Source organism: Dermacentor albipictus, chromosome 7, assembly GCF_038994185.2.
Source record: "Dermacentor albipictus isolate Rhodes 1998 colony chromosome 7, USDA_Dalb.pri_finalv2, whole genome shotgun sequence".
Classification (NCBI taxonomy): Eukaryota; Metazoa; Arthropoda; class Arachnida; order Ixodida; family Ixodidae; genus Dermacentor; species Dermacentor albipictus.
The window spans coordinates 41825188-41848260 of record NC_091827.1 but is presented as its reverse complement, the minus strand read 5'-3'; the positions used below and the strand labels follow the sequence as shown (position 1 = coordinate 41848260).

General features: G+C 42.2%; 2 protein-coding genes across 10 annotated transcripts in view; one reads left to right on the top strand and one right to left on the bottom strand.

Moving 5' to 3' along the window:
* Positions 1–23073, top strand: part of LOC135915269 (uncharacterized) — a 282983-nt gene that overhangs the window by 203295 nt on the left and 56615 nt on the right. The gene's annotated exons all lie outside the window — the stretch shown is intronic.
* Positions 1–23073, bottom strand: part of LOC135915267 (maltase 2-like) — an 81256-nt gene that overhangs the window by 56479 nt on the left and 1704 nt on the right. The gene's annotated exons all lie outside the window — the stretch shown is intronic.

Here is a 23073-nt window from a genome sequence, read left to right as displayed (position 1 = left end):
CTATATAGCCGGGTCGTAACGTCAGTGATGGTCAGTCGCGCCATGACGGTATTCTGGGCAATAATGAAGGTAATTTGCATAAATGACCTTCTGACTTGTACAGCACCCTCTGCGTTTCATTTTTCGCTTATATGCGGAACAAAACACTACCCATTTTCGCACGCTGCCCAAAGAATTGTTCATGCTCATTTATGTATTTATCGGTCTTATTCCAATAGTCATAGCGCACTTAGGGACATTAGTATAGGGAAGAGTAACCAGCACCCAAAATACAGAGAACCCATATGCGGCACAAAGCCCAGACTGACGACACTTCGTTCACTCTTGCGAAAGCAAGAACAAGAAAAAACAGTTATTAGAAAAGTAGGCAACAGATGTTTTAAAAAACGTGTTTAAAAGGACCAAAATATCGAGAAAAACAAACAACTACGTTCAGCCATGACAAGCTTCAGTGGAAAGAAAATTTCAGAGCGAAGAAGGAAATCTTAAAACGGAGCCACAAACAAATATATCAGGCACTCTATTACATTCGCCATTTTTCTGGGCGGTAAAAAAGAATACTTGAACGAGTTGACCCTGGAAACACACTTCTGTACTTTCAAAAAAGTAGTCAGTGTAACAGAAGCAATAGTAGCTTGTTTCACGCGTTTTAATCCTTTGTGTTTTCCGTCGTACTTTGCCCCCTGGGATCGATGTGTGAGTTTTGTTGTTTTGTTTTACACATTAAAAGAACTTTCAGAAATAACCCAAATATTGCTTTTGGACAAATATTGCAGCTTTACGTTCGTGGGAAGTATGGTTATCTGCTCAAATTAGACACACTTATGCTGCTTTGGGCGCCGAAACCATGATACGATCATGAGGGCCCACTGCTCCCCCTTTTTCTAATTTCAACCTTACTTCTTCCTGTTCCAGTCACTGAGGTTAATAACCGAATCTATCTGCTTGGCAGATTATGAACTCACAGATATTGCCCACAGTTAGCAAAGCGTACTTATCGCACCAAGCCCCATTCAAGCAGTCCAGAAAAGTCATTGTTCTGCATGACGACTTATTAAGCGAAGAGCCAAGGAAAGCGTATGGGAAACAATTTGATGTATTGTTTGAAATGTGCAAATGACAAAGCAAATAGAAAAGAAAGCAGATGAGAAAACAACTTGCCGCTGATGGGTACTGAACCCTCGTCTTCTGCATTTCGCATGCTCCTCAGTTTCCTTTATTCGGATTAATCATTTTGCAGAGTTATTGGCCAAGTGGTATTTGTTCCTCATTTGAGACATTGTTCAGCATGATCTCATTCATCAGAAACACCAAGAACACAACACCATTAATTTACGCGCCGCTTTTTTTTTCTCATTATGTGTGCGAGATAGTAAACATGACTGAACTAACGAAAAGATTTTGTCCAACATGATTGGGTCTCGTGAAAAACTGCTACTTATGACAACAAAAGGTAAAGCAGCCAAACTTACTTGCTTTTTATGATCAATTGCGTTATTCTTGCCCAGATCAATCCTAATATATATATGCATCGCCGGCCTTTCGAAAATATCAGAGAGAGAGAGAGAGAGACTCTTCAGCGAAAGCTGCAAGGGTTGCATTAGGGCATGTCTGGAAATGCATTTTCAGGTGAACGTGATGAAAGATGCAATGATAAACGTAGGACACACGACACTTAAGACTTACGTAACGCACACCTAACACAACGAGCAGAGACCAGTGTCTCGCAGTAAAAGATAGAAGCGTCTTCTAGCGCGAGAATGTCGTAGACTCTGTGTAAACCTTTCAGGAAAAAAAAAAGCGTTCTTCAAATAGACGCAATAGCCAGTGCGATTTCCTAGGCCATGGCAGATGACGTATTGGGCGAAACCTTTCAAAACAGGCGCGATGTATCTTCAAGTGCGTATTTAATTGGCTGGCTACTCTAAGTGGCTACTAATATGCTGACAACGTATGACAAAGATGCTATTTTTGCATACGGCCCACCCGTTGTACACATTACGTGATCGGTAACTTTCCGCATGGCGTCCCATTCCCTTGAAAGGGGACATGCAGCGAAAGGACACGCGTGCAATATGAATTCAAAGTTTGGACAAGCCAGTAGATGAAGCAGAAGAAGTGATCATGGCCGATGACGTAATGCGTTTAATTACGTTTGCACGTAACATAGTTAGCCGCCACGGCATAATTATTGAACACTATAATATATTCCTTGATGAGTGCTCTTGTCTTGTAGGCTGGTTTGAATTTCTAAATGGTTCGTACCTACTTTGGCGCAGTAGCCAAGAAACGAATGATTTAGAAAGATAATTATTCAAATATAACAACAAACAATAATAAGGATGATGGATTTCCGATGGTGATGTAGAAATCATATAATATATGACATGACTCCCTGTTTTCCACGATCCTGCTAGCCCCTTTTCATGTCTTGTTAGGAGGTCCCTCCAACAGTTGTTACTTCGGGACCTCCGAATGTATGGTTATACCTATGTTGTATTTCATGTCGTCAAAAATAAGTATTGACTGATTGATTGATTGATATTCACTGTGGCTAAAAATGGAGTGAAATAAGACTGCTTTAAATTTTTAGTAACGAAATAGCCTTGATTCATATATAAATATCGCAAAAACTGCCGAAATTTCTTTGTGAAGCTGTTATATAGAGGACCCTCCCAAACACAAATGCGTAATGCAAGGCGGTATACGATACCGCGAAGCGGTTTTTTCGAGAATATTTTTTTCTTGAGGGTGTAAAATGACCGCATGATGAGAAGAAATTATCGATTGTCTTGTCGTAACCCCAAAGCTAGCAAAAATGGGATGAGCCCTGACCAGTTCTATGCAGAATGTACTTTAGGACAGGTACTCAGCAGAGTCAGTTATTCAAGAGGGTTTCAAGTGCCTGTGTATGCCAGATATATGCACGAAAACAGAATAGCAGGAGTCGATAATCAGTTAAACTTGTTAATGATGAGTTCAAAGTGCCTTGAACAAGTGCATGCCTCCTAAACCAACAGCTATTATGAAAGGTATCGCAGGATGTAACAAGAGAATGCGACCACTCAGGCTCGCTCTCGCTAAGCTATTCACCATTCTTCATTCAGAACTAGTCATTCGGGAAGTGGTACTCAAACCAAAATATTTAGAGGTTAGTGAAAGAGTAGGAGTGATTGAAATACGCGCGAAATGTGCGACACACTATTGGCAGCTGAAGCTAAGCCTAAATCAAAAGAATCCTTACTATAACAACTGTTGCGACTAATGAATTCACTTTTTGTAGAACCAGCAGATCTGCCAGAAACACGGCTAGCATACACGAAATGGGTCAGGCTGTTTTAGCAAACACAACCAGGCAAAATGGGCAGACGAAATGTTTATCCGAGCTTTTCTTCGGCTTCTGAGGCATCGTTGGTAATAATAGCGTTTATTTTACCACCATTAGGTGGTTTTTAATGGATATTTTACTATACTGTCAAGCAGATGCTTCGCGTTGTTCTGATAGATGTCATTTAAGTTAATCAAAAGGTTCTCTTTCTCAACACCAATAGGCGGGAACTGAAATAGTCATACATCTGAGGGACCAGTATGAAGAACACCAGAGGTGCAGTGAACCTAGGATGAAATATTGGATAAATGATGCAAACTGAGAAAGGAAAATGATCTTGATTTAAAAGGAGATTCATGCATCTCTAAGAATTTTCGTACACTCAATAAACGAAATATGCACAAAGTAGATCCCAATGGAGCTTCTATAAACTAAGCACGTTGCTTGGAATTTACCTGGCTAAACTACGACCTTGTCCTTAGAGTCTGTCGCTCGAGAAAATTAAGAGGACACAATTTGATAAGCCGCACTGATGAGTCTGTTAGATTTCCGTTTTTCCTCATTTTACTTTCGCTTGAAAAGCAAGCAGAAACGTTCAACACGAGAAACGTGCATGCAAATCGTTAAGGATGAGCATGCATGGACATTGGGAAGTGTTTACCCATTGAGTTCGTTTGGTTTCCTCTTTTTAAGAATGCAGTGACCGCCGCTTGCGCAAGCTGTCACGAACGTGGGACAAATGTGGAAGGGCATGATATATCGGGAAGGAATAATTAGGCGATGCAGTGAAGCAAAGAAAAATAAACGAATGTCCGCGTGAATAAGTAAATAAAAAAAGCTACATGCTGGGTTTTACAACCGTACCAGCTACTTTGAAAGCAATTGCGATTAACACGAGAGTACTTTCGAAGCAGTTGCCAGATGTCCGATGAAGTAGTATTAGTACTTGTCTCACTTTTCTCAACAATTTTATCCAGGTAAGCTCTAATTCTTGAAATGTTTGCGTGTACGCATGCTGGAATTTTAACGAACCCCTATGTCGGATACGAATGGTACGACAATATCACGTTTTTAGTCATGGAACAATAGTTGTCATTTGCATTGTATTCTATTAGGTCATCTTGCAGAACAAAACTGCCTAGCAGTATTGAGTGAATCTTATTGAACTTGCTAGCCTGTATAAGATGCAGTTTGATATATTATACATAAAAATTCGTAAGACAACCGATGTGGTTTCCGTTCAAATGTATCATTTTCCTAATTAAAATTCCCAAAGGCACGCTCTTCTGGTCACTGCACACTTGTCCAAGTAATGGAGGCATTAGTCACAACGCAAATGATGAAAAAAAGCCCACCTGCACATGCTTACGCGTATTTTGTGCATGGACTCCCCACGACAGTCGCGTATATGTTTTTATTGCCTTAAGACAACCGAACTGTGGTCAGGCACGCTGATTACAAAAATAACTATGCTGCCATTAGCTTCGTAAACCGACTCACAAGAACTCAATCTACCAATTATGAAAGTAGTCTATTACGCTGTCAGAGATCTGTAACTTTGGTAATGTGTATGTAAGTACATATTCTTTTTCCGTATCCCCCACTTTGTTTCACTCTCTTCCTTGTATATTACAACATGCTCTTCGATGCCGCAAGCTTTCCTTCTGCAGCATAAAATTGTGATATCTGATGACAGACCCACTCAAATTTAAGGTATCTTCAAAGCTGCTGTTAAGAATTCTTCGCATTAGTTGTCATGCTTGTCAATGTCAGTAATCACCTTTAAAAGCACGAATATTGGACGAGATCGTTTCGCCAGCTTTCCCAAACTGAGAACAGTATCGGTCCAGAAAGTGCGTACCCCCTGTGGAGACTACGGCATTGAAATGTCTCTGCCGGCCCCCCAAGAGGTTAGTAAAGAAGGCACCTCTATTAAAATTTCGTGTCATACTCTTCTTAAACAGTCACAAGAATTTTTTTACTCGGAATGCACCAATAAAAAAAAGCACAACGCGGACGCTGAAATTCAACCGTCACCCTCAGGGACGGTTGAATCGATTGTGGAGGCGCGTTAGGGGAGTGAGACGAGAAAAACGAGTTTACACAGTCACGAGAACCGAAAAGGACACCACGAAGACGACCTGCATGCCTAGAGGGGTGTTTTCCGCCAGCAAAAGAAGACGTATTGTCCTTCGGGTCACGTTAGACAGGAGACGCCGATGCGGCTGCGTACGGCCTGCCGTAAGAAATCTCTCCTCTCCATCGAGACTAGGCTGGAAGCCAACTCGATGCGACAGACCGAAGGCCTAAACCAAGTGCGGCAAGGTACGCCGATGGTACTCCACAAATGTCTCGTGCACTTGCTCCCATCTCTTACATTTTTTTTTTTTACTGTTGTTTCCTTGTTGAGCACACAAGCAGTCGTGCAGACAATCTAAGAACGATGAAGTGCGTCGGAACAGACTACCGCCACATTCGGGCTGTCAAGATGAAAGCGAGCATCTTACTCTTTGAAAGACGTGGTGGAGTGTTGCCCTGGAATTTCCTGGGATATGCGTACCTTGCTTGCTTGCGCTTGTGAGACACGCAGGGCTTGCCTGTGCGAACGGTTGAGGGAAAGGGGGTTTGCCGAAGTATGGTGTGTATTGTTTCGCAAAGTGCTTTAAGTGATTCGAAGCGTGTCGCTCAAAATCCTCTCGGGAAACAGCATACTCTCCAGCGCTTTTGAAACTTCTCTGTCGAAAACTGTCTTGAACGCCAAGTGACAAGGTGCAAAAAAAGTGACAAGCGCTGACGAAAAATAAAAGTTGCTGCGACTACGTATTGATGCTTCTTCGTGCCCAACTTCGATAAATGCGCCATATATATTCTTGGCGCACTTCAGATGCAATGAAAAAAATGAAAATACAGCAGCCATCGATACTTTTGGTTTGTTGTCTTAACGCTGGCAGTGAATATAGTTCAGGTCAAAGCGATCACGAGTTGATACAACCTGTTCTGAACTGATTCTTATGCATTGTTCGCTGTGGCTCAATTTGGGGGGTGATCTTCGAGAACATATTTGTTACGCTAGGTAGGGTACCGCTGCTGGCCTCAGTGGCACTGGAACCTTCAAGGAAGGTCGCTCCTCCGGGTGCCTTGCTTGCGCTTCATATTGCGTTTCATAAGCCACGTAGGTGGTGCCGGTTTTCACCTGACATACGTAGCAGGGATTTCAAGCATAGATCAGTGTTTAAAAAATGATACTGCTAAATTATCTACCTCCGATCTAATTGATTTATTGACACGCTAGAGCTATAGTGATGCAGCTATGCAGCCCTGTGGAGTTTGATACACTTCACATCATTGGAATCTAGAACGTCACACGTTCAATACGGAGACTGTAATCGTAAGCTGGGATAAAATTAATTCATAGAATATTCGGCGCACCCTTTCTAAATTCATTGAAATACTATCCTGACACCGCGGTGGCCATGTCCACGCTTTGCACCTCGAATATTAGCTGAAATGAATGCTGTAATGTTTATTTCGTAGGTAACAGGTCGGAATTCCCACATTTATCCTTATAGTTGAACAGGTAACCACACATTCCCAACTCAAACTCACATCTGAGCTTTATTACGCTGGGCATTCGTCAACTCGTAGACTACGTATTTATGCTGCACATAACTCTAGACTCTATGTAAGCAAACATGGTAATGCTATTTGATGAAGCATTTTTTTCACACCATAAATGTTTACAGTGTATTTAGTGGCTAGAATAGAGTGCAATATCTGACGCAGAAAGAGCCAGCACATAAAACAAATAACGTATTCTCCTCTAGCCACGTTGTGTGGGGTATGGCGCGTGTCTATAAACCTCTCCTCGCAGGCGCTTGCAAACTCAGTCCTATGTTACATTCATTAAATTCGACGCACACAGCTAGTAGGTGCTGTCTTCGTGTCCTGTTTACTTCAGCGGGGGTTCCCAGGGAAGCTCAATTTCGCGCAAATCCTTCTGACAGCTTCGTGGCAGGCTCCGCTTTAGAAAATGGCCTTTATGCAACCCAATCGGCAGGCTTACGAACGTGTGCCTGTCCAAAATGCCACCTTAAATCGCTGGAGCCACTTTGGCGACTTTACTGTAGTCACTTACAAGGACATCTACTTCATTCGTGCAGTAAGCCTTCCAAAGAAGACAGCGCCTTGAGCGAAGTACAACGCCTTTTCTTGACAAACTTGAAATTGCGTTTGGACACGTTGAATCTTCAAGTAAATGTCAGCGAGAGGCTGTCTCAAGTCGCATCGAAGACGGCGATTGCAAAAGTGCGGCTATAGAATTGCTGCCATGCCGCATGTCAAGCACCCTGACAGTAGCGCAAAATTGCACAACATCCAGATGTGTATTCTCTTTTAAACTGCCAACTTAACGTCAAACCTGCGCTTTACGCATTACTGCGAGATATCCGTAGACGTGTCTGCGGTTTTTCTCAATCTGGCGTGAGATGAACAGGACAGCGCATTGCCCCCTTTCAATACATATAACGGCTGCCCAGACCAATGACAATATTCACGAGAAACTGGCAATAGTCGTAAGAAAAAAAAAAGATAAGTTGGACTGGCAAGTAGCTGGATGTACGGTGAGTTAATAAAACTGATCAAAAGAAAAGACATCAAAGGCTGTGACATGCGTTAGAAGAATTTGACAAAGGCTAACGACTATAGTGTCCCGGTAAATGAGCTAATGAGATGAAAAAAGAAGTTACTGGGAAGTCCGGAGGAACGAAGCTATTTCGTTGCATCGAGGTCCCTAACCAACAACCAGATTGGTCTTCAGTTCTTCAGCCTGAAGCGCACGACTGCTGGAATTGCAAACAAGTGGCAGCAAACGGATTCTGTGCGGAAGAATTCTTTTTTCGTCTCTGACACCCGAAGAGAGAGTGCCCCACGTGTTAAATCGGCGCGTTTCGGATTCCGCTTGAATGCCTCTTCTATTGGAAATTGGGACGAAAGAGCGAATAGTTTTGTTCCTTCTTTTTGGGAGAGTGCGTCGTTTTCACGCCAGATCAAACAGTGGCATTTCGGGAATTCGAACAAAGCATCCGACGGCATGCGATCTTTTCAGCCGAGAGAAGTGTTCACGGGCACTTGTCCCGAGCCCAGGGAAATTTCATTAAATACAAAATATTCAGTATTGTGAAAGTTGAAAAGAGGCGAAAGAATATAAAAAAAGATGTCTTGCTTCTGTGCAGATATTGGGTTCTCTTGAAGCCCTATTTGCTGAATTAATGCTGCTTTCCGAAAGTACTCGGCATTGTCAGCCAATAATGAAAGAGATCGGAATTGAAGAGCTAAACTTTTTGTCTTTGGAGACAGTTATAGGCCGAGCAGCATCTACAGGCTATAAGAGAACACGCTAGCATTCGCCCAGCCTCCCTTTTCTGTTGTCCGTATAGGTATGGCGTCAGGAGAGTGAACTTTGTTATACATGTGTTTCATGCGACTTCACACAAGCCACTTTGTTGCTCTTTATGATAGGAACTGTGCTATATGTTTCATAGAGTCACTGCGACTAAATCACTAGGTGTCTGTCTTCCATGAGAAATAGTAACGAGAAATCTGTCAGTCTAAATTATAGCGAACATGGAAATGTATACATTTATCCCATTAAATATTAAGCAGTCTTGAAAAGTTGCGCAAACACCATGTTGGACTCATACTGTTTCCGTGAGCGTCGATGTGTTAATGGGTGACCCGCATCGATTGGCATTGGACAACGAAATGCCGGAGAAAATACCAACCGACCATTTCCAGTCAACAGTAGCAGATATCAAAGGCACCCGACATATGTGTATAGTGGCCTTGGATATTTTTCTTGCATATAAGGCGTGGTTACCTTGGCCTGGGTCATGCTTCTCCTTAAGTAGCCTATTCTCACTATCATTCCATTGACAAGGTTGAAACATCACCTTGGGTCTTGTGGCTTCACTGCATCCATTTCTCACACTGCACATCCTCCTAGATTCGTAATTGCAGTTCGGGAACAATTATTCATTGTATTGTGTAAATACATACCTTACATGACACAGATGCTGAGACCCATGTAGCAGATTAAAAAAAATCATTGCGATAGATTACAAGTTGCATTTGGCGGAAGTAAGGGACGTCGCACTTGGTTTTATTTAGTTACATTATGGCAGTTCTTCAGGGGCTCCATGGAAACTTTTCCTTACATATATTCCGACGAGTGCGTGGAATGTGCCTAATTTTCGTTTTGGTTTGCAAAAGCTTGGGTCAACATCGTGAAGTTCTTCCACCTCTTCTTTCCTCACCGTTTATGTAGGAAGTTACGTAATTTTACTATTCAGAAGGAGTAATATCTTTTTGTCTTTGTGTAGGATGCAGTTCAAAACGCACTTCTAGAACTGCGGTTCCTTTTAATTACCTCTTTATTGTTACAGTCTTATTGCCAGGGCTTGGCATCGGTAGGGGGGAGAGGCTCCAGTTCAGTAATTACAGGTACTTGCCTTGTTTTTCATTCATTGCATGCCCCATCGAGAAGTCGCACTAATTCTCCACACTGCTCCAGTTCTACAAGCCTCTCCTGAACCACCCGTACGGATTTGCCGCAGAGACATTACCTTTTTTTCAAATAATTTTTTCTCACTCTTCCGTAACTGTACACCTCTTAAGTTCGCGCACCTAACGTTGAACACTTGTGAAATATATATTTGCTCAGATTTGTTTTAAAACTCAAGCTGGGAGTAGACGCTGTTCGGCACACACTATTTTGTTAGAAAAATGCTTAGGCAATGCTGAAATTTAATTCTCTCTACTTTCTTTCATAGTGTGTGCACAAAGTACGTTAATCATCGGGCCCCTCCATAAAAATAAACAGGTCCACTTCGGAGACATTTAGCCTATTCGGACAAAGCATTTTCATTCTGCAAACACCTCTATACTGCGTACAATAAATTTCGTTCCTCTTCTGCATTTTTTATATGTGCCCTCGAAGAACATGGGGCCTAGGTAATGGTGCATTTATGAAAACTAGGAACTATATCGAAGTTGTAATACAAACACAAAAAATCTGGTGGCGAAGAAGTGCTAACTTAATCGAAAATAAACCACGACATAAAAAGTCAGCTATAAAGAGCAAGCGAATGTGCAACAGAGATCAACATCTATGAATCACCCATATGCTACGCATCCTAACGTTTCTTAGCTCTACCATGCGCTTTAACGTAAAAATGTGACATTTTTCCTAAAGGTGCTTTGCTGAACTTTTATCACCTGTACCTACATACTATCATTCTCGCGCAAAGAAGGTAGTACCTGTATAGAAGAAAAAAAAGGGAAATAAACCCAGTGCGTCATTGTGACAAATGAGGAGGATTTCAAGAAGCATCCAAGTTCAAGAGATAGCGAATTCCAGTCACACGGAAAACTGCCTACGCAGAATGTTTTCGCATATGAAAAGTTCTCGGTCATCAGTATCTAATGCGTTTTTGTACCCTGCGCGCAGCGGCCCTTATGACTCCATATTCTCGCAAAGAAGCATGGAGGGATGTAAAACGGGGCGATGCGCATATTGGCCTCCACGCAAATTGCCCGAACTGCAGGGTTCTATTTATGGCTCTCTCTCATCTGCCCTATATTACCCGCGATCAATCTTCTCGGGCCAGCTTTTTTTTGTACGTTATCTCTGTCCTTTTTTTTACATTTGTGTATGGGTAGTCGTCTATGATATAGCGTCGACGGAAACGTCGTGCCCTCGGTATATCAGGGCGACATACGGAATGGCCATTGTGAGACCCCGGCTCCCGCGTCGCAATTGTAAATGCAATCTTACGAATAAACTGAGTTTATTCCGGAAATAAATCGAGCCCTCATTTATGGCAGTCACTATACCGTGAAAGCTACTGCATCGGCTGCGTCGAAAGGACCGGAATTTAATATACGTGAATGAGAAAAATGTCCACAGTTGGGCGAGTTATTCGCAAGTGGCATAACCTTTTCCTGTCGCTGCGCGGCTTCGAGACAAGCTTGTCCGAAAAAAAAAGAAATCAAAGTGTCAAAACGCAGGTCGTAAGGTTCGGAAATGCATGTGGAGGCCTCACACAGACCCGAGCAAAACAAAAAAAAATGGTTCCTTGCGTCTTCAATAGTTTGGGGACACATCGCTTTGAAAATGAATGTGTAAAGAAACGAAAACAAATGCGTGTCAATGACGCATGCGCAATAGGTAGCTCATAAACTAAGGCATGCGTGCAACCTGCATGACCTTCTGCAGCAAACAAGCTCGGTGGAACGTGTGCCAAGCTTCATCGTAGACAGCCGACGAAGGCGAATCAATGCGCGAGCAGGATTGCGCATTCGCCCACGTTTGTTTAATTTAGCACACGCCTGTTGTTTATTGTTTGCCTCTGTCATGGTCTAAGTCACGGCAGCTTGCGACGTAGGGAGTGATGTCCGCAGACTTTCGTACATAAAAGAACCATCCTAGCAAGTAATTTTAATGTTGCTGCAGCACCAATGTGGGCAGTGTCGTGCTGTCAGAATTACCATTATTACCTATTCGCGTTATTACCCCGAGCAGTTCTAATGGTGGTTTTCAGCAGCTTCGTTGGCAATCCAGTTTAGCAAGGCTGGGACGGTGTGCCAATTTTTTTGTTCAGCTTCTCACCTGTGCTTTTGACTTGTTCCTCCACAGTGTCAAATAATGGTACGAGCTGATTCAATTTGATTTAACGGTACGTGTCTTCCGGAATAACACGCACAACAGGGGACCGCATCGCCGAGCACACTTACGAAATATTTGGCACAGTATAATTTTCGCCAGATATCTAAAATCGATTAGTACTTTAAGCCTCTGATGCATATGCGCGCATGCAGTGTCCGATCTGCACGTAAGAATCGCTCAGGCGTACAAACTTCTTGTTATAGATATGGCGGGAAGCGATGTGCTAATCGCTCCAGGAAATTGCTTTAATCTAATATTTTCTCCGCTTTGTCGGCTGTCGGGAAAACGAGCGTTGTAACGTTTTCTTCTTGCTCAGCGTCATTATCTCCCATAACTTCCGCCTTACGGCAGAATTCACCGTTGCAATTAAGGTCACCGTCAGCTAGATTAATGGATCCTCCTTCTGAGCTTCAGTCTTTTTCCCACATTAGCGGGAATTCAATTTCACCGGCTCCTGTTACTGCTTTCGTTGTTACCTAGAGAACCTTTTGTCCTGGAAATTTAATTTTTCTTGCTTTCTACAGCTTCTTCACGCTTATCTTGCCATGTTCCTTCAGTTCTGGAGTTTTAATTCGCATATTCAGCTTCGCCCATGTTAGCTTTGATTGTGTATTTGTTTGTTCACGTCATTGTGCGAGCGAGCAGCTACAAAATATCACACGAAAATGGAAATCGAGACGTCGTGTAATCCTTCATGATTCTATGCAAATATAAAGAGAATGGTTTTCTCGTACATAATGTACCTTGGCAAATGCGTATGTTACTTTACAGATTCGATTTTTCATTAATAAAGCTATGCATGGTCCTGTCTATAGCACCATGATTACAAGAAGCGTACGCTGCCAAAAATTAAGAAACACTGGTGACTAGCTCTAGCATGGACTCATGCGGTCCAAACTACCGAGCAGTGAAAGCCTATAGCGAAACACATGTCAGTGTGCATTTGAAAACTTCTTGTTCAGGAGCATATAAATTTAGCGCTTTGTCACCGACACGTATGCTCCAAGACAGCAGTCGGAATTCAATTTCTGCACTGTATATTTAGTACTTGCGAGTTGCATAACATTGCAATCTTACTTGTCCCTAAATGGTCACCAAGTAAAATCGAAATACAAAAAGAAGCTGAGATACCTAACGCACAGTCTGTAGTCAACAAAGCAAATACTAGAAAAAAATTGCCAGTCCGTCTGGCGTTCGGTTGAGTCAAAGCTACCTTTATTAACACCGTCAAAATTGCGGCTAAAATATGAAAACTATTTCCCGTTTGCTTCAAGCCGAAAGTCAACCACTGATATAAAATTGTACTGTTATGATGTAATGTATATAATGTAATGATATAATGTCTACTCAGCACCGACATGAAACCCGAAGTAGTCTTTGCTACCAAAAATTGAACATTACCCAGCACACATCATTTCTGAAGTGCCTATAATGTGCCTCTATCGTAATTTACCGTAAATTCCATTCTTGGTAAGCCATTATTGTCGTTTTCCTTATTAGTCATTGCACCTAGGGCATAAATGCCTTCAAACACTTATACAATAACAATTTTCACCGCTGTTTCACCTCTTTTCTCGCAATTCTTCGTACATCTTCACAATCTGGGCGAGACTCAACGTCGCTCCATATTTCACGACGTCTGCTGCACCGTTCGTGGAACTACGCATAGTTTCAGCGCCAGCGTGGCGCGATACGCAAGAACTAATCCGTGCCGGAGTGGCGACGTGCAAATCCGTTCCAGTGCTTCAACTCGACCAGAAGCCGCTGCTTTCGGATAATTCTCGTAAATAACCTACGACACATCCTGTCTGCGGGCTTCTTCGGAACCGCGTCGCAAATTTTGCAGTAGAATAACGCAGGACGGGCTGCCAGATGAAAGAGCGGGGCAAAGAGAATATAAACTAATCGGTGGGACGACAGCGAGTATTCCGGGAGCTTTTGAGGCCGATGCGGTGGCACTAAGAAATTTTTACCGCTCCTTTCTCTGAGTTCTTGTTCTGTAAGTTTGTTCCTTTCAATGCGTACAAATCTGAGTACCACTGTGATCATTCATGAAGTGTTTGCCAACCGGGCGAGCATCACTGTCTTCTCAGGTGTCTGCGATAACGTCTGCAATAAAGCGTAGAAGGATTCCTCGCAAATGCTGTTTCGAGAATCCGAACAAAGTAGATGTACTGCTGAATAGTTGAATATGAGTCTGTAGCTCTGCTTAGACAGCAATAATGAGCGTGCCGGCAAAAATTATTTCTGATCGAGTCTTCGTCGAAATATTTCAACGTTGGTCATAGTATGACACACAGGAATACGGGTAGCGAAGCTACTTGAATGCGACGCCATGAAGAAACAAGAAATGGTTCTTTATGCGGCCTTCTTATTCGCCTGTGTACGCGGCATGGATTGTACATTTTGAGTGCCTACAGTCGATGATTACACGTGGCCAGCACTGCATTGGCTTCTTCAAAAGAAAAGAACTAACAATGACTTGCGTGATGAAGGCATTTAGTGCAACCGCGTTAGACACACAACTAGCGTGTCAACGTCACCGAGTGGTGGGAGACGCAGGCCTCCTGAATACGCCACGAATGGCCAAATGCCTCCTAAAATGCACTTATCTCAAGTCATACGCAACCTGCAGGATGCCTAACGTGAGCGCAGTGTGATACAGTGCCTTGCTGGTGATGTGTTTGCGTAGCTTCCACGGGTCCCCCTGTTTCCCGCTAATTACGTTACGTAGCCTCTTATGAGCAACGCGGAATACATATGTTTGTGAATCTCGCTAGAGTTCTTTTCATGAATTGCGTTGATCGTTATTCTCTGTAAAATTGCTCATATCGTAATTAGATGTACATCCGCGAAGGTCATAACGGGCCTAAGGACTGAATTGCAATCTAGTTTTCAACAGCATTGTCGAACTACAGGTAGTGTGTCTAGAAGAAGTGAATAAAAAATATTCTTTGGCTGGGTGCAGACAATGGTAAGCTATCCCAACATTCATTTCCGTCTCAGTCTCTTTTTTTCCGACAGAGGTCAATTCACGGCAGAAAGACAAGCATGCAATTTCGGTTCAATGGCAAAAGTTGCTCCTCAAGAGGAAGGCGTTTGCTTTTGTTGTTTCAAGAGATTCACAATTTTTAGCTTCGTCGTGACAAAACGCGCACAATGCCGCCTCTTTCTCTTCCCATTTCTTGCCTTTATTATTAAAATACAGGCCCGAATGGAGCGCCAAACTAAGCAAAATACAAATTATTAGCTTAGGTCAGCTCATCATAATATCGATACGAATTGCAAAATGATGCAATGGGCCAGCTGGAGGTCTCGGGAACTTTGGCTTGATGGGAGGGGTTCCGCAGAAACATGAAAGTGAACGACGAACTGAATCTGGTTGGTGTGCCCGACCTCCTCTGCGATTCGTAATTTTTTTCAGCATTCCAATTTGACAAAACCTTAAGAAAATATATTCAGCTGGTGCTGTCATCAAGACGAGTTCATTTAGGAAAACGTGGTCATGTAATGTCTTGAAAATGGCACGCACGTGAAGAAGAAAAAAAAGAACTTGATATTATCTTGCTTTGATGCGATAACAGTTGAATCATACATAATTGCTAACGACGCTCACTTGCCACGTCAGTAAAAAAAAATTGAAGTATCGGGGTTCATTCCAGCGAAATCCTCATCCGCAAATGAGGTCATTTGCATTCCGTACTGCAAGAGGCTTCCGCTTTCCCTTTGTATAAGTACCGCAGTAAAGTGTGTTTGCATAGACACTGCGTAGTAGCGAAATGGGGTCCGCATGCAAGCATAATCTACGCTCGGCGATCCTTATTTTGCAGAGGCCCCCGTACGTTTCATTTGTTTCTGCGCGTCTATTACGGTGGCGCAGTTCTGAAAATTTGGGAGCAAGCACTCAGGCCCTCTACGTTATCGCCCAAAGGAATAGAAGGAATGTAATGTGAGAGCCTGAACTTGATGCTTTGGTGCTCATTAATGGAACTACTTTGCATTAATGACCTCACGATTACTGCTCTCTCTGTCAGTTTCTTCTTTTATTTTTTTGGGACAGTCGAGCAATCAGAACCGAAGTTCATTCTCGAAATTTTCGGGCACATAACCCTCTTTTCTTATTCTGAACACCGGCATTTGGGAATCTTCCACGGCGCTGCTCAGCTTCTTTCTTTTTCTTTCCGAGGCAAGCATTCAGAAATTAAGGAAGTCACTCGCTACGAACTAGGCCTATGCGCCATTTCGTGACGTGGCAAAGCAATTTGATACAGCGCGAGGCTGCGCACGGTAAGACACTAAGATCGTATTTCTCAATTTTTTGCTTTGTGTCGGTTATGGCTAGCAGTTTATTTTGCTCCCTTTATTTTTTACAAGACTCGATGGACGAAGGGCATACTCCCCAGTCGCAACACTCTGATCCTTGCAGCAATGAAATCCTGCCACTCGCATTTCAGTGACAAGGCCACTGTTACTCTTGCGACGTCGGTGGAAGATTTCTTTAGCAAACAGTATTGAAATTCTTCTTCTTAAAGTGGGTACAATGCTGCTCCAAATCTTGCCATGCAAAAAAATAAAGCAATACCTTTTTTTTTTCTCCATCCAAGACTGCGAGCTACATGATAGTACGTTTGAGGGATTTCATAAACGAACTATGCGCACTATCAAAGCTGAGTTCGCGGAAAAAAGTTCAGCGAAAAAAAAAACGAAGCTTAATCATGCAATTGCTGAAGGCGGAAAAAGGAGAAAGAGCTACGTAAACTCATCCCAGGACTCTGCACTGAAAATGACTTCTTTCTCCCGATCATTCAAGCATTTTTTATCTCGCCTTCGAATCGCAAAATGCCCGCTTCTTTGCGACCATTTCGCGAGCGCGAAAAGCCTTACGAACGGATATGAAATAAGGAGCGGCACGACGCTGGCGCGAAGATGATTGCAGCCGGCGCTCTTTCGTCAATGGCGCGTGATTCTAGAAAGCCTTGCGAAATGCGCGCGTAGTCCGTTCAACTTGGACGCCAGCGAGGCGGACGAACGTCGTGGTTGGTGGATATGCAAAACCGTTGGGTGGGGACGATCACCGCACGTGGGCGTGTGCCATCTGTATCTCGGTACTGATTCTTAGGAACTGAGTCAGTTCATAGTTCTTTTTTTTATTTTGATCGCCTTCATTCGAATTCCTTTTAACGAACGCAGCCCGCTGATATCAAGGTATTTTGTAGGAATACCGCGAACTTGAAAAAGATGTACTCAGTATGCCTTCTTGATCTTGGCATCACAATTTTCGTAGAAGTCAGTAATAAAGAAAAGCGGGAGTCTTAGAACCATAATTCAAAATAGGTATGATTACTGTTCAAAGAGGATAAATAACAGTGCGATTGTAACAAAAAAGAAAGGACGCTGAAAAGCAAATGCAGTTGGCACCTGCCGCATACTGTGCAGTTGCTTACAATAATTCCTAGAAGGAAAGAAAGGTGGCGACACCAGGATTGCAAGTTTTCGTTGCCTTTCTTTCTCGTTTTCTCGAGTCCGTTGTCACAACATCCGAATGTCGAGAATGCGGGTGTGATACTCCTTTTCCTGGGTGTATCTTCGTATGAAACAGGGCTCTTGCCGGGGGAATTATTGTTTTCAGAAAGCTAAACCTTCGCTAAAAGTGTTGGTTCTCATGACACATAACCTGCAGTATTGCTTATTCGGATTGCTGTTGCTATAGAGCACAGGCACCATTAATCTAGATACGAGTGACTATTGCTACAGACAGATACACGTAGTTCTCGAACAAAACACACCAAGCACTTAACAGAATACAGATTTTGCAATGACATATTTAGGTACTCATTTTTCCCACATGCAATCCGTGAATGGAACATATTGCCTGATGACGTTGTCACCTGTACATCACTCGAAACTTTTATCGCCAAGTTATCAAACTATGCTCTGTAGCTACGACCTGCACATAGGTGCGCTGCGTCGTACAATGGCATTCTAATTCACTTAGCAGTGTCTTGTATTCTGCCGTGACATAAACACCTGCTGAATCTTGTCTTTTGCGCATTGCACATCCAAAAAAATTTATTTTCTTTCCTTGTTCTTCTGTGTGCTAAACCTTCCAGCATGGCGTTTACTACCATTTTTCCCCGCTCCTGTTATAGAAATTGTGTAATGATTATAGAGTGCATATGTACTGCCTTGTACACGCAAACTTATCTATGTCCGCGCCTACTTGAACTGTGTTCTCTTGAAGATGTATCTTACCCCTTTCCTGCAACAGCCTCATACATGAGGTTAGCAGTATGTTCAAATAAATAAATAAATAAATAAACTGTACAAACCTGGGAATTACGCCTCACCAATACGCGTTTTAATCAAGAAATATTTACGAGATAATGCAGCAGAACAGCGCATTACGGAGTGCCTTTGTTCGTACCTAACGATCACGAAAGAAAGTATAGTGGGAATTGTGCGTGTGTAGGCTGGGGTCAGGGCTCTCAACCTAAAGATGCGAATTGTACTCTTTGGCCTTCTGATGCATACAAGGATTGCGCAGTCCAACTCTGAGCAGCATACCAATTCCTGCAGCCTTAGGATGCAGTGAACATCAAGGAAGACTGTAAACCCGTGCCACCACGTGGTATTATATATATATATATATATATATATATTTGGTACCATTCTTTTATAAATAACGTAAACCATCCCACAATTTGTTTTATCCAGACACAGTGATCGTAACTTCTTAAACTTCGTGTCGAGCATCCAATTATCATTCCGCTTTCATTCGCTACAGCTGGCTCAGTGAATTCCTGGAATGGCAGACTCGGAAGTGTTCCACTTGCAGTTTTCGCTTGCGATTCGTATCAAGGAAGTGGGAATCTCACAATAGGTGGACCTCAACGACAAAAACCCGGAAGGAACCAAGATAAAAAATTGCTACTCGACCTTTTCGCAATGAGTAGAATTTTTTTTTTCTCGTGAACTGCTAAAAACTAAATGTGTTTTAAGCAACATGTAGTTCCGCCGATATCTATAATCCCAGTCAACCTGGTGTGAGGTACAGCCGCGGAATTCTTCAAGACCTTATTTTTGGCACTGAAGGCAGGCCTCTGCCGCTCCAGAAAGAGAGCGGCAGAGGCCTACGCTCATCGGGATGAGACGAATGCACTTGTGGAAAATTTCAGGGCTAACTATATTGCTCAGTGGCAGAAAGTAAATAAATTTGGTAGATCCACTCGCGGAACACTTTCCGTGGCTATGAAGAGAAAGCCGTGGACGCAAAGCGCGAACAAGTGAGAGCGCTTCTGAAAAGAGTGCCGAGTTTTCATTCACGTTAGTTTAAGCTGGGGAAGAGAAAACATACACCCATTATTAGCATAAGTTAAATAAGACCAAACACACCCCTGAATGAAAAACGTTTATGTATTTTGCGGCTTTCCCTTCCGCGTCTGGGCAAACGCGAAACTGTCGCACGTGGAAGCTGCTTCTTTTCAGCGTCTGTTCGGAGTAACGAAAACCGCTGTCAAACCCTGGAGGAATACTTGACGCGGTAACACATGTGCAGAGGCTCCTTCCCCCTAGGCTTTCCTTTCATAGCCGCAGAAAGTTGTCCGAATTTATAGCATTGCTGATAATCACGTTTCTGAAAAAAAAAAGATATATTTGTTATGTCAAATACTTTATTGAAAAACATTATGATTCTAACAAGCATCGTTACACCAGAGCCTATTAAAATATTAAAGCATGTATAATGGCTTAACATTGCGAATAGTTTATGTAATATATGACTGCTGCTTTCCTGACAGTCGCATGGAATAGATTTAACGAGGGCTCTTTCGTTTAGGTCACGCTGCCGCTTTTGCTTAGATACTAAATAGAACTTGTCTCACGAATAAACATTTCACTGATAGTGAGGGCACCTTGTTTCCTTTTCACTTACTTTTCTCTTTACCACGACGTTGTTGTTACATTGTAAACTCGTAGTAGGTTAACATAGCTTTTCTCATGTTGAATTACGCTTACTTTCGCGTTGCAACTGCAGGCGATTTCAATTACCTGTGGCTGTCACAGGCACTAATCTCATGTGTGGAAAATGGATCTCAGTGTACCTTTACATAACCTTTATTTTAAGTGCATATGCTTGACTGCATCAGGCCGAACGCGTTTCAGATGTCGTCATGGTGTTTTGTCACCGGTGTTAGGCTTGCACAGTGCTTTCTGCCATCGTACGGTTTTCAACTGTAAGAGCCTTCTGGCGCCACAAAAAATATATTTTACGTACAAAGTAAACTGTAAACTAAAAAAGTGATATTGTTTCTCGTAATTCTAATTCGACCTGGAACGCTTATTTGCATATGTTGGATGTATTAAAATTTGAGTCATCAATAAAAAGATGCTTTTTATGAACACAACCATAACAAGGCGCTGTGGGAATGTGTGCGATTATGCGAAACCACTTTGTTTTCTAGAATACATTAAATATGATATAGCTGTGGTCATAGTTGAGTGCAGAGCGTGGGTAGTTTTATTCTGGGGTATATTATTCCGGTTAGGCTTATTACAAAACAATATCTTCATACTGGGATTACATATATATTTCAGCAAGCAGTATCCCATATTTCCGATAGCGACGCATCAAGGATGAGCTCCTTCGCGCACCCTACATACCCTAAGGTAAGCAGCAGCAGCACGTACTATCACAAAAGCAAAGATACATTTCTGGCCAGCCATCACGTTCATCGTGAATGATGGATGTATGCGTATATGGATGAATTTCGGCGGCACCCTTTTGAAACTGTGTGCTAGCTGGGTCAACCAAGTACGTTATTTTACGCTTTTTGCTGATTCTACGCCTATGAAATGTCGGGTTCTTGCGAAGCAACATTAGGCTGGAAAATTTATAGAATGAATCGCTGATCTTTTCGTTTTGTTTTCCTGCGCTTACACCATCAATCTTCCAGGTGCCCTTATTCGCCTCCGCCGGTTTCAGATCATCTGCACCCTCCGACACAACGACGGTTTTTTTCTGCAAAGCAGACTTTTCTGTTAGGACGTACTGCTGTGCAACAAAGCAATTTTTGAATTTCCGGTCACGTTTCAACGATTTGTGATGGTACAAGTTACGTTTACTTTTGAGAAGATTGTGTCTTCGGGATTGAATGCCATGCTTGTTCATCTCTAACATTTGCACTGAGTCGCACCAGACGTTGTTAACCGAATGCATCTAGTAACCTTGCGCAGCCTAATGAAGGCGACATACGTATTCATGCGAATAGCTGGCAGGTGATGTCATGAAAGGCACCGAAAAACAGCAATACTTCGATCTGTCTTTAGTAATGACAATGCCCAATTACCATGCCTATCATAAACATGACTCATAGGTTCATCGCGACAGAAGACTTCATCACGAAACCACGCGAGTTGTTACCAGTTGGACTCAAACGTACGCGCTGCATAAGCACAGACTTTGAGGCCAGCTACGCGCACATCTGTTGCTTGTTGATGCAGTCGGAATTATTGGTTTGTATCACTGGGACATTGTCTTATACATATAGGCATCTGCAAATATGTGTATTCTTGTATCATCACAAAAAGCAACCGTTTTATTAGTACTCATAACAGTTCTATGCCCATTCTTTTTTTTCAATTACGTCAACTTTTCATTCTCCTTGGAAGCCTCATGTCCTGAGTTGCCTTTATGACATCGTATCCAAATAATGTTCCTTTTTGGGGCTTCTCTTTATCAAAACGAGAAATCAATGACATCGAAAATATTATTCAAGCAGTCTTTTTTTCTTTCTTCTTGTTCCCCCTATCACTAAGGTGTAAAGTACAATAATAATTTGCTATGTGAGAATATACAGGTGTACACTTATTCATGATGTCTGTTAGCTGAAGAGACTAAATTTTTGTGTAATATTCGCAGTATAATGCCACATTTCACCATTCTTAATAAAAAAAAAGAAAGCACACCGCATTCACTACATTTCAAAGTGACCAGCATGAAAATGGATCCCTGAAAAAAGAGTATTCAGCTGCAACCAATCTTCCTGTCCAGATGAAGTTCTTTACTATTCAGCGTGGGTCTAAAGCCACATTCTATGGATGTGTGCAGGCTAATGAGTGTTTATATCACAAAGCGAAGGTTCTTTGCAAAAAGCGATATTGTAAATAATTTGCGATTGCTGCGCTTAAAAAAAACTATTTTGATTTATTTGTTGATACATTTGATTTGGCGTAAACATTATATTCTTGCCAGCTTTCTTGTTTCTTTTGTAATACCAGCCAAGAATATCTACCTCGTATTTTGTTTGTCATGATTGTGCTTCCGAGAAAAAGAAATAAAGAAGAAAGGCCCTTAGCTCTTTCAGAAGAAGTCTTCAACTTGTCAGCAACATACGGTCTTTCGTTTAGGGCGTCATTTTATTGGAGTTCTTTTCCGCTTCCACTCTTGTGTGGTTCAGCTGTCGTACTCCGATGTCGAAACCAACAACCATACTCTGTTTTCGTTTTTTTTTTCTGGATGCTGAAGCCACATGACCCAGCGAGCTCCTTTCAAACGTGAAAACGTCCGGCTAAGGGTTCCTTGTAGCTCATAACATTGTCTGTGCGTGAATCTTTTCTTTTTTTCGACATTGAAATTTCTTTTTGTTTAGCATTTTTTTCCGAAGCTGATCATAAAATGAGAGAAAAAAGATGTATTAAGACGTATTACTGAATTTACAGGGAATGAAGACTGAGGAACACTTAATCAAATATTTAAGTTAGATAATAAAGTTGCCTCTAACAGAAGCACGAAGTAATCACATACATGGTGCCTAATTTGTTTAAATTCTACTTGCAGGGTCCTAGACTTAACATTTGTCGTTACGAACATGGCCAAACAGCCATCACCGTTACGCGAAGTGAGCGTTTACGAGATAAGTTTCCCAGCTGACACTTCTTGTTGCACTTCCCACAGTTCCGTAAGAAGCAATAGTTTTAATGTACCATAGTACCCTCTAATACCTTTTAAGAAATCATATTCTTCAAA